We start from the raw sequence: 11808 nt of genomic DNA, 5'->3' as shown, positions 1-11808 counted from the left end.
CCTATTTGTCCCTCTCTCTATTTATACACTCATCATGGGAACTTTCCTTAGAGACTTCCCAGGGGTCGTGTGCTGGCCTGGGGCCCCCGGCCCATGTGCCGGACCCTCCAGGAAGCCTCTGAGCCTTCTGGGACTTTGCCATCCTGCCTCCATGCCCCTTGCCCTGCCGGGGACAGGCCAGGAGGAAGGGACACCCACGGCTGCCACCAGGGTGCTTTTCGGGGTCTGTGCTGCCCGTGCTCAGGCGAGGCCTCATCGAGAGCCACCTGCCCTGGGCCGACTTCCTCTAACACTGCACGGGTTCCGGCTTCACGGGAAATGAAACGGCCGCTGCTCACGGCACCCAGGGCTCGGGGTCGCCAGCTGCCAGGCCTCTGCTCTCAGCCGGGAGCTGCTGAGCCAGGGCGGGCACGACGCGAAGCCTGGGCACGCATCGTCACGACGGCGCCCGCTAACTCGGCTCCGAAGCTCAGGGGGACGGCTGCCTAAACGGAGCCCTGGCCGCTGCAGGGCGAGAGCCGCAGTCCGTCCCCGGGAGCCGTGCTCTGAGGCCACCGTGGAGACCGCCCGGCACTGACACGCTCCATCATGAGGCCGATTTTGACCGTTTTACAAAGTAGGGCTGGAGCCTGTGGTGCCACGTGGCTGTTTACATTTATTTCCATTTCACTCGACTTCTTTTTCTCGAAATAAAATAATGGAAACGAACGTCTGATTTTTGCTAAGTCTGCCTGTCAAACTTGCATTCCGAGATGTTTTCATGATGAAAACAGATCTTTAAACACCCAGCATTTTACCCCGACGACCTAATCGAGGCTGATTTTATAACTTCGCGTTGGACAGAGGAAAGAGTCAGCGTCTCATCATTTCCACTCAGTAGCTACGAAAAGTTTCCTTCTTTAAAGTGTCTGTTTACCAAGTACCTTTGCCAATAGCTCCGATCTGTTTATGAAATGCAGGGGATCTGACTTCAGGCTATGTGGAAGGAAGCTGCTCAGGCATATCGATTCGGCACGAGACAGAGGGATCCTTTACGTGGGCCCGGAGGGAAGCGGGGCGGGAGGGGGGAGGGTCCTGACCACAGGGCGTCTGGGCTCAGCAGGTGTCTGAGCCCGGGGGGCTGCCCCCCGAGGGGAGGGAGGCCGGCGCTGGTGAGTCCACGCCAAGGGGCAGTCATCCGACACCAGCGTGGCGCGGGCCCAGCATCTCCTCTGGCGAAAGGGAGCCACAGTCTTTGTGGCTTTACCATGTCGCTCCGTGTGGTGTCTGGAGGTGACGGACGTCAGCAGCGCTTCGGAAGTGACGCCGCCCAGGAGACAGGTCCAGGAGAACCACGCCCGCCTGCGGCACGGTGGCCGGGCAGGAGGCCGAGGTCCCCGCTGGCCACTAGGAACACCGAGCTCTGTTTCAAAGCGTTTCACTATTTCAGGTCAGATGAGGTGTGTGAACCTGGAAATGCACAGTGGACATACGAAGCCCAGGCTTGCGAACCGTGGACGAGAGGCCGGTGTCTCCCCGCCATCCGTGCCTGTGGGCCGGGACCTGGGCAAGGCGACGGCAAACGCTGATGCGGCCGTGTGCACCCCATCGGTGAAGAGCCAGGCCTATGCGTGGCTGAGGGACAGTGGGCACCCAGGGGCGGCCACCACCTGCTGCGGGCTCAAAGTGACTCCGTGTGACCCGAGCTCCTGATTTTTCAAGGAGCGACAGAAACGTGCATGTTTTGAGTTCACGAAGATGTTTGCTGAATGAGCACATATTCCGAAAGTGAAGACGCTGAAAATTCGAGGTGAGATCGTGGACGCTGCGGGCAAGCGCGACGGGCGGCGGCGCGGGCTCCGCACGAGAGCGGCTGGCATGTGTCGTCTCAGGCTGAGGCCGCGCTGTGAGGAGCGGACGCCGGCCGCACGGGGGAAGGGTGGGCTGGCGTGACCATGACCGTCGCGGGGACTGACCGTCCGCGGCTCTCTCGGAAGCGGTTTCCTCGGCCCGGGCCGTGCTATGTGGACTGCACGGCGACGGCCCCGACTCCCCGGGGGACGCACGCTCGGCCTCCATCGCGGGCGGTCAGGGCCCCCACGGACAGATCAGAGGCATCAGCGCCTTTCTGCCACTCGGCGGGTCCCTCCCTGTCCACAGAGCACGGCTCTGAAAGGCTCCCGTCGAAATCGTTGTCGAAGGCCTAACATCCGAAAATATATCAAAAGTAGCTCGAAGGGTCACTGCCGCCCCCCCGAACGTGCAGTCACGCCTTTTTGGAGCACGGGAGGGAGAGCCATTAAAAACAATCGAGCAAACAGATAAAGGCGGGCCACGGAAAAGGTCTCCTAAACTATTTGGGTTGAAATATCTGTGTTATTGCTTTTTCTATCCCTTAATCTCAAAACTTATTTTTACAACCACATCTCGTGTAGACGATGTAGGTCAAATTACTTACGGCGGGGCAGCCGCCCTTCCCGCCTCGCTGGCCTGTGCCTTCTTACGAAGCCCTCTGTTATTTCTTCCAAAGGTCACGTAAGCGCTTGATGGCAGCACGAAATGCTATTATTTTGCAGAGTCCCACACATCATCCCTCAGTGCCTGACACCTCCAGGCCTCCCAGTTTCATTACCGGAAATTGATTCCTCTTTCTTGTCGGAAAGTTGAAAAGTGTTGGGATTTTCCAGAATTGTGTTTTCCAGTTTTCGATCCACTGAGGGACACTGTCTGCTTGACGCTGCTCCCAGGACTTACGGACATGCGGCTGGTGGCAGGTGGAGGCCCAGGCGCTGTCCCCTGTCCCCGGGGGAGCCCTGAAAACAGAGATGACCGCGGCCCGGGAGGTCCCTCTCCCGCGGGGGCTCGGCGGTCCCCACGCCCGGAAACGCAGCCCGCCCTGCCGCTTCCCCCACACAGGCCACCACGGGGTGAGGCGCCCAGGAGTCAGCGTGACCATCCCTTGCCGCTTTTAAACACTGGCAGAAGACACAGAATCGATGAGGAATGGTGGAATTCTGTGACGCTGACCCTGGAGCCGTTTCGAGAAAGGATTCTCCTGGGGCTTATTACAAATAATTGCTTAAGACTTATAGTCAGATCTACGCAGATATCCCCCTAAAGAAGAGGCATTTACATTTTAATCTGAATCTGAAAGGCGTTAGCATGGTCGGTGTTAAGATGGCTAATGAGTCATGATGAAAAATATAGAAAAGTTATCCTTTTTTATCTTGAAGCCACTGACTTATAAGATGTCAGTGTACAAATACTGATTCCGTATTTTCATTCGGCCCTAGGACCTTTGAAAAGATAAAATCAAGTTATTTTTCGTCGAAACGTTGCAATTGTGGCTTGACTCTAACTAGTAATTCTATTTTTTTGCTTTCCAGTCATTTCTTAAGTTATATCAGCAGCCGAGATCCTTTGAACGATATGCTCTGGTCAAAAGAAGCTGCAAACATCAGGCAGATGAAAATCACCGCTCCGTGTCTTCTGCAGGAACGACCCAGTTGTAACATTTTAAAGAATTAAATCTCGTATCTCTTCAAAGTCTAACAAAGTATCAGCGCTGTGAGAGACTCTGCCACTTAACGCTCAGGGACTCGGACCAGCTCTTATCTCTAAATAAAGCACCTTATGTGCAAAAGGAAATTTCCGGCCGAGCCCCGAGACTTGTCACGTGGGTGCCGTCAGCCTGTGTAAGCGACCGACGCGTGACAGGGTCCTCTCATGTCCGCCACGAAGACACAGTGGAGAAAGAATGCTTGTCATTCGCAAATCTGCGACGCCGTCTGCAAACAGCCGCTCGAGCTTCAAACCTTTGTACCAACCTATTATCTCACAGCTCTACCTCAGACTCGTTTCCATTTGGTGAATGCAGTTTTTTTTTTTTCCCTTAAGATATGGCAACCCCTGGTTGACCTCTCAGAGATTGCGAGGACCTTGTCAGCTTACAATCCCTTATTTTTTATTTTTATTTTATTTTTAGGCCTACAGCACCTGGTCTCCCTACGTGGTCTCCCATCCAAGTACTGACCAGGCCCGACCCTGCTTAGCTTCCGAGATCGGGTGGGATCGTGAATGCACTTTTTTGGCAAGCATCTCTAGAATATAAGAAAGGTTGTCATGAGCAAAATAAAATAAAATAATAAAATAAAATAAAATAATAAGTTAAATAAATGAAATGAAATAAAATAAAAAAAGACAGTGCTTTCATATTTGCATCCAGAAAAAAGATTTATATCGACTACTTCCTCTGGAAAGAAATGCAGCTCGAGAGAATGCTGCTAAAACTCTTAAACTTACTGTGGTTTACTTGAGAATACAGTTCATTAACAGTGAATTCTCTGACTCATGTTTTTAAACCCAACTCACATTACTCCAGAATGAAATTCTGGGTGAAGTGTGTGTGCATGTTTGATTTTTAAATTGTTATCTCTTAAATTATATCTACATATTTTTTTTTAGTGATAGCCACTAGTAGTTTCAAATTTTTTTCAGCTACTTTTTTTTCATTTAATCCATTTATTTTCCTCAAATATTATTTTATTATTGCTGCTACTATTTTGTGATTATATGATCAACCCCAGTGGAAAGATACTCAATTTCCCAAAAATGGCATTAGTCAACAGGATGGGGAAAATGTTGAAACAGAAAAGCGAACATCTGAGTTCCAGGGTGAAACAGCAAAAAGCCCATAAAAGTCCAGAATGAAGATCACATAACCAAGGGGTTTACCTGCTTCTCTGAAGCATCTCGGTTTTGGGCAAATGTGTCATAAAGGAAGGTGATCACAGCAAAAATCCAGGAGTCGATCTTGAAATAGCTTATAATTCTGAATATATTCTCAAATTCCAAAACGGATCTTCAGTGTGGAAAGTCCTCGGGCCTGCGTGGAGCGAAGGCGCTGTACCCTGAATCCGTTTTTAAGCACGGCCGATGGGTGAATACTGTCCTCGTTCATACACTGCGGTAGGAACTTATAATCAGTGCTCTGTCTAAACTTCCAAAACATATTTACTATCACTTCTGAGGCAGGGACTCTGTTGGGTCCTCTGAGTAAACCACAGTTTGGTTAACGATGCAGACAACGAACGTAAATGTTTTGGGCACAGTATGGTAGACGACGTGGCAGCGGAGGCCCCCGTGCTCACTGCGGGGCAGGGCCAGAAGCGGGAGGGGCCGCAGGGCTTTGTGGAAGGGACCTGCAGCTGGCCCAGGACGGCAGGTGCTGGGGGTGAGGGCCTCGGAGGAGAGACACGGCAGAGAAGTCGTCACAGCCGCGTGGGGCTGCAGGGGCCGTGGCGTGTCCCGCAGTGTGTGTCCAACAGCGCTTGTCTGCGTTGCTGGGGCCTGGGGGTGAGTGCAGGGTGGGGGCAGGGGCTGGAGGGTGACGGCTGCCTGTGGCCCCAGGGACACCCACCGGGGACAGTCGAAGGCGCTGCACAAGGACATACCGCACGCATGTCCGTACTTCAGGGGGGTCATCAGCAGCAATGCGGGGTATGCACGGGAGTGTGGGGGGAACGGTATTTACCTGCAAAGGTGTTCGTCTAGGTGGTGGGGACGGGGCAGTGGGCGAGGGCGTGCACGGAGCACCGAGCACCTCGCCACGCAGACGGAGCTCAAGACTGTGTGACGAGGGCGGGACACCGGGCAGGACCCGGAGCCGGGAAAGGAGGGCGCTGGCACCGTCGGCGAGGGACGCCGCCGCCCTCTAGCTCCAGGTCCAGGGTGCAGGTCCGGGGCGGGGAGAGAGTCCTTCGTCGCACCCTCTGCCGTGGACTCACTAAACACAGACAGGCTCTCGACCGTCAGGGCGCGGAGCAGGAAGGCGCCCGGCCTCGCAGAGCCTCCCGGGCAGCGGAGAAGGCAGACGCGGTGACGAGTGGCAGCAGACTGCGACGGCGCCGGGTGCTGGGGGCGCGTAAGAGGCGTCGCCAGGGGCCCAGGGCGCCCTCCCTCTCTCTGTCCGTCGTGGTCCGTTCCCTATTAGCTCGTCTGCTTGCGTCATCACGTCTGAATCCGTGGGGCTCGCCTCCTCTTACGTGGGAGGCAGACGGCAGGAGGGGTGCAGGGTATTTTCGACAGGAATGTCACGCTTCTGTCAGCGTGACTCTCCCCGCCACGCAGAGAGCCCGCGGGTGTCTGGTCGACGTCAGCGTTTGTCTGACCACAGTGCTCAGTGTGTTTGGATTATCTGTGTCTTTTATACAGTTTGGTTTTAAGCAAAAATGTTGATGTCGAAACTGCGACTCTACCATAAATGAAGCTATTAGTATTATTTTCCTAAAACGTATTTTTAATTATGATTTGTAGCTGATGATAACAGCTAGTAATTTATATATAGTAGCTTGCTCTAGTCATATTTTATTTTTGATAATTAAAAATATATTGAGGGTATAATTTTCTAATATAATATTTTTTGACCCAATATATCAATAGACATTAAAGTAAAAAAAAAAAAAAAAAAAGGTCATGGATATAGTCTAGTCGAGGACACATATCCGGACTACCTTATTCTCTTACCTACAACACTGTCGCTTGTTAATGAAATCACTTAGCAGACACATGGTTACACGGCGCTTAACCAGCTTCAGATGCCTCGCTGGGCGCCGACAGCCTGCAGCGGGTTAATCTCAGCCTGGCCCACCCGGGGCTCACAGTCTGAACGGAAGAAGGACAACGTGCCACAGTTACCGCCGCCCACACGCAAGGGACATCCACCCGTTACTATGCACACACTGAGCTACAGGGCGGCCCACGTGGCCCCACCGAGCTTCAGGGTTTCCCTGGGAGTGTCCGCACCACGTCAGAAGGGCTTACAGAAAACAGAATGGACGGGCATTCTAGGCGGCAGTCGGAAGGGTCACCGAGCTGGAGCCTTACGCCTCCATCTACAGCTTCCGTGAGAGCAGGACGCTGGCGCCGGGCAGCCCGTGGATGGGCAGCCGCACGGGATGCAACATGGCTGCTTCTCAATGAGCCGCCTGCACGTTCCAAGGGGCGTGTGGGGGACGCCGACGGCACGTCGTGCTCCCTTGTGGATGCTTCTTTCGGTTTCCCAGACGAAACCGAATAAACAGGCACGCGTACGCGCACTTTACCGAGACCCCCGGAAGCACGGCGCGGTCAGCACACCGTCTACCGCACTCGGCCGCGCGGAACGCGATCCGGCTGTTTGCAGAACACGCCGCAGCACAGAGGAAGGGGTGGGCTTCCTTCGGCAGAGCAATAACGAGCAGCTTCCTCTCTGAGCAGGTCTGGTCTTTGCTTTGTTTTTGTCTAAGAAGGATGCGTCTAAAAAAAACGAAACTCAACATTTTTTATTTTAAACTCTGAAACTCACTGGTTGCTTAACACACCTTGACTATTCCGAGCGTCTTATTAGCCACCGTTGAATTTTTTTTTTTCATTTAGCCGTAGGAATTTGCGGTCCTGCAGAATCTTCATGATCAAACACTAAGGTAAGAGGAGTTGAAAATCCTTCCCAGTACAGACTTGAATCATTTGATACGACATACTTTCATCATTTGCTAGCGAAGCAGTGTAGAAATTAAAGCTGGGTAAATGCAGATGATGACAGCTGTCCCACTACCTTCCGATTTAAAGAGCGACAAGCAGAAGACTTCTACCGATGCCTCCAACACCAACACCGCAGTAAAACACCTTTCGACTATGTCGACACCAAGGCAGCCTTTCGGCAATAACTTTTTAAGAAGCTTGAGCCTTCCCGTAAAATTTAATCGTGTAGTCGTTTTAATGGTAAATGAAAAGGTCGGGTGTTTTCCATACTGCTTCCGAAACACTAGACCCGTCACAGGAAAACGGCGGTGACATGGGAGGCGGGAAATTGGAAACGTGACTGAGCTGGTTTCGAAACAGTCGCTCATTAGTCGTATGGGCCTCGCGACTTATTCTAACCGCCATTGTCTCAGACTCAGTGGTGTCGGCCTTTACGTGGTTTACGTGAGATTATCCAGACTGACAACATATTTTCGATTTTTTTTTAATTTTAATAGAGAAATATGAGCTGTGGCCAACTTCTTATTTTCACCCACGAACCTCGGTCTCCAGTCTTTGCTTAGGAACCGAACGCGCGGACCGGGTGCTGGCGACAGAGGTTTTCTGTGAAGACGGCCTTGAGCTTGTGGGAAGCGGGGAGCAGGGGGCGGTAAGTAGCGGTTAACACCATGCTCTCCTTCACCGAGCAGGCCTTAGGCAGTTTGCACACTCTCTCTCCTAATCCCGAGAGTAATCTTAGAAAATAGGCAATGACAGGACCCTAAGCAAGACAGACTGGAGAGCTTTGTCACAGCCACAATAGAGGGTGGCAGCCCGGAGGGAGCCTGGCGCCTCAGCCGGCCAGGAAGCTCAGTGGTCAGAGCTGAGGACGTGGTCCACAGACAGAGGGCTCCCTTCCAAGAGGCCCCTCCGGGCCCTGCTGCCCCCGGCAGTGGCTGTGCCCGCCCTGCACCCCGTCAGCCACTCTGGCCTGGGACTAGGACGCGCATGCGGGACAGGCCTGTGTCTCTCCTCATTTGTTAAGAAAGAGTCACTTGATTTGGCCAAAATAAAAAAATTAAAATAATAAATGACAATCGTTTTGCACAGTCCCACGGGGATGAAACTCTTCTGCACTCTGAAATAACCGTTAGGTTTTCATCGATAGATCAAGAAGCACAGCAAGCTCATCCACGCGGATACAGCCATGCCCGGCAGCCCTCGCGCTGAGCCTCAGGAGGTGGACTGTCCTGGGGGCCGCTGGGGAAGGGGCCCCGAGGTCCTGACGTCAGTCCCTGCTCTCTTCAGTTAGGTTTTACTCCTCGTCACTAGATAGATGCCAGGCAGAGAGATGACAGACAGATAGATGACAGATAGATAGACAGGTCATAGACAGATATAGATGATAGGTGATAGATAGACAGACAGATGATAGACAGACAGATGATAGACAGACAGACAGACAGACAGAGGAAAAGCCCGGGAGAAAGGCAAAGACGCCCGTACTGGACAATGTCACAGAAACCCCCAGCGGGAGGAGCAGGATGAGGGGCAGATGAAGTGTCCCCCACGGGGGAGGGGCTGAGGGCAGGCTGAGCAGGTGGCCAGGGGCCGAGGGGCAGGAGGACGGGCTGGAGAGGGGTGGGGACAAGGAGAGGTGAAGGGACAGCCAGCCCTTCCGAAATGATGGGCCGGGCCGAGTCCACCCTCAAAGTAACTTCCCTTTGCCTCGGCCGCTCCACGTGGCACGTGTTAGACGTGAAGGAGGAAGCGTCTTTCTGCCCCACGCTGTAGAGATTTTCATTAAAAAAGCGCAAGATTTATGAAAACATTTCGAGCTCTTCATAAGCAAACTCTGTATAAAAATAAGGGATTACCAACAATACTCGGATTTACGGCTGCTGTTATTATGTAGATGTTGTCACTTTTGTTATTGTACAACAAATAAATACAAAGCGGTTGTCAGCCGCGTGGCAGCATGCAGCTCCTCAAGCGGCTCCGCGAGGCCATCACTCTCTGGCAGTGACAGCACGGCCGGCCCACGGCCGGCACTTCACAGCGTCGGGACACGAGAAAGCCGCGTCCTGTCCCCACAGCCCGTTCTCTGAGAGAACGTCTGCCTGCCTGACTGCCATCCGTCAGCCTAACGGTGACACGGAAGTGCCCGCCTGTCCTCCCTCGGCCTCCTTCCGAGACACTAGTGATGCCGGGCGCCCGAGCTAGGAGCCGCAGCATGGTGTCAGGCTGCCGTGCGGGGCACGCCGTCCGCCCGCTGGGGACTCGCACGCCCATGCTGGGGGCTCGCACCCTCGTGATGGGGGATCGTACACCTATGCTGGGGACTCACATGCCCACGCTGGGGACTCGCACACCCACGCCGGGGACTCGCACACCCATGATGGGGACTCGCACCCTCGTGATGGGGGATCGTACACCTATGCTGGGGACTCGCACACCCAGGCCGGGGACTTGCACACCCATGATGGGGACTCGCACACCCATGCTGGGGGCTCACACACTCGTGATGGGGGATCGTACACCTATGCTGGGGACTCGCACGCCCACGATGGGCAGCACGTCGCGAGTGGTCCAGCAGCAAAACCCAAAGGCCGAACCAAGCGACGGGAACAGCGGCTTCGTGAGCAAACCTGCCCGGGACCCCAGCCCCTCCCAAACCGGCACCACGTGGACACCTCCCGACTCCTCCAAAGGCGCCCACGACCCCCGAGGCCTTGGGTTCCTGACTCCCGTCCGCCGGTGTCTCCCACGACACCAGCGCTGCCGGCCTCTGGCCGAGCTCCCACGCGTGTCCCCTCTGAGTCCCGCTGGCTGTGTTCCCACCTCCGCCACTCACGCACGCACGGCCGCTTGGCCTACGGAAGGGGTTCGTGGGCAAGGTCACCTGTGACCGGGGTGAACGCTCGATCTTGTCACGATCCTGTCACCCGCGAGCACCTCCCGGATCGAGGCGAGCTGCCTGCCCGTGCGTCAGTATTGCTCAAAGCCCCCAAACTGTGCCCGTCCCTCACAGCCAAGTTCAGCTGCTGTGCCGAGCGCCTACCCCGCATCCCTGATGCGTCCTCCACAAAGTGCCTGACGGTGGAGCGCAGCCGGCTCATCCTCACGGGGCTGCTGGGGCTCGCAGCTCTTTACCCACCTAGCACCTCAGCCCCTCGGCGACGGGGAGGGAGCGGCAGGGAGGGAGACCCGGGTGCAGCACCCGAGTCCCGCAGCTCAGCAGCAGCAGCGCAGTCGGTACATGTTACTGTGTTTCACTGCTACTTACTTTAATTCCTATTTGTTACTAAGTGCCTTTGAGTCAAACAGACTCTGAAGCGTCTGATGATTTCCCAGAGTTTTTAAAACGAAATTCACTGCTTGTCTATACATTTAAAAAAATTCAGTGAACTGGCTTTCAAACATCATGGAAATAAGTGCATGCCTTTCAAATCTGAATACTTTCTGATTTTTAAAAATTTGGGAGGATTCAGAAATAGCGTTTGATCAGAATATATAGTGAGTGAAATTTCAGAATGGATTCAACATTATTTAGCAAACCTAGAAGGAAAGCCACGGTTTCCTATCTCTCCACAAACTGATTTTCCAAAGAGAGAATGCCGTCAGCTTTCATTACATGTCGATGTGGAAATGCTGAACGCCATATTTACATGATCAAACGAACAATCCATGCGGTAAGAACGCCATTACTTTTATTATTGTTATTGTTATCATGATATGAAATGCAATACTGAAGTCTTCAGGACACGGACAGTGTTATTTTGGTCATAGCGAATTCAGCTGGACACGAATCCGGCTGATGACACACGTCCCCATCCGTCCTGGAAGCCGGAAGCCGAGTAGATTCTAATTAGAAGCACAAAAAGGGTCCTTTGCTTCTTGATGAGATATTTGTTTATTTATATTTTCTATTAGATCCGTTTTATTCCTTTAGGTCTGGGAATTTGACTTCTACATTTTAAAACGTCAATCGAATAATTCGACATTCAAGTTGTTAAAGAAACGCCGTCCACGAAGGAGCGATTTCTTACCGTTTCTTTCGGTCGCCGTACTGAAGAGCGGGCGAGTGAGCAATTTCTTCTCCCACGCGGCCCGTTTCATCCAGATCTACGCCCGGAAGGTCCCGGGAGGGGCGGCCACTCCATGCGCCGTGTGCCCCTCTGGAACCCTGTCTCGTGCTTCCGCGAGCGATGTGATGTTTCGCTGACCAGGACGTAGAGCGTGTCCCGTCCTGGTGAACAAGCCCCTGGACGCCGGGCCGGCTGTGGCCGCTCCGACGCGGACCCGCGGCCACCCAGCCTCCGTGCAGGG

General features: G+C 53.6%; 1 protein-coding gene across 1 annotated transcript in view; it reads right to left on the bottom strand.

Annotated features, from left to right (window-relative positions):
- Positions 1-11808, bottom strand: part of CSMD1 (CUB and Sushi multiple domains 1) — a 1232804-nt gene that overhangs the window by 190891 nt on the left and 1030105 nt on the right. The window lies entirely within an intron of this gene.

The sequence above is a fragment of the Pteropus alecto genome, unplaced genomic scaffold, assembly GCF_000325575.1.
Source record: "Pteropus alecto unplaced genomic scaffold, ASM32557v1 scaffold35, whole genome shotgun sequence".
Lineage (NCBI taxonomy): Eukaryota > Metazoa > Chordata > Mammalia > Chiroptera > Pteropodidae > Pteropus > Pteropus alecto.
This window is presented reverse-complemented; position numbering and strand designations above follow the sequence as displayed.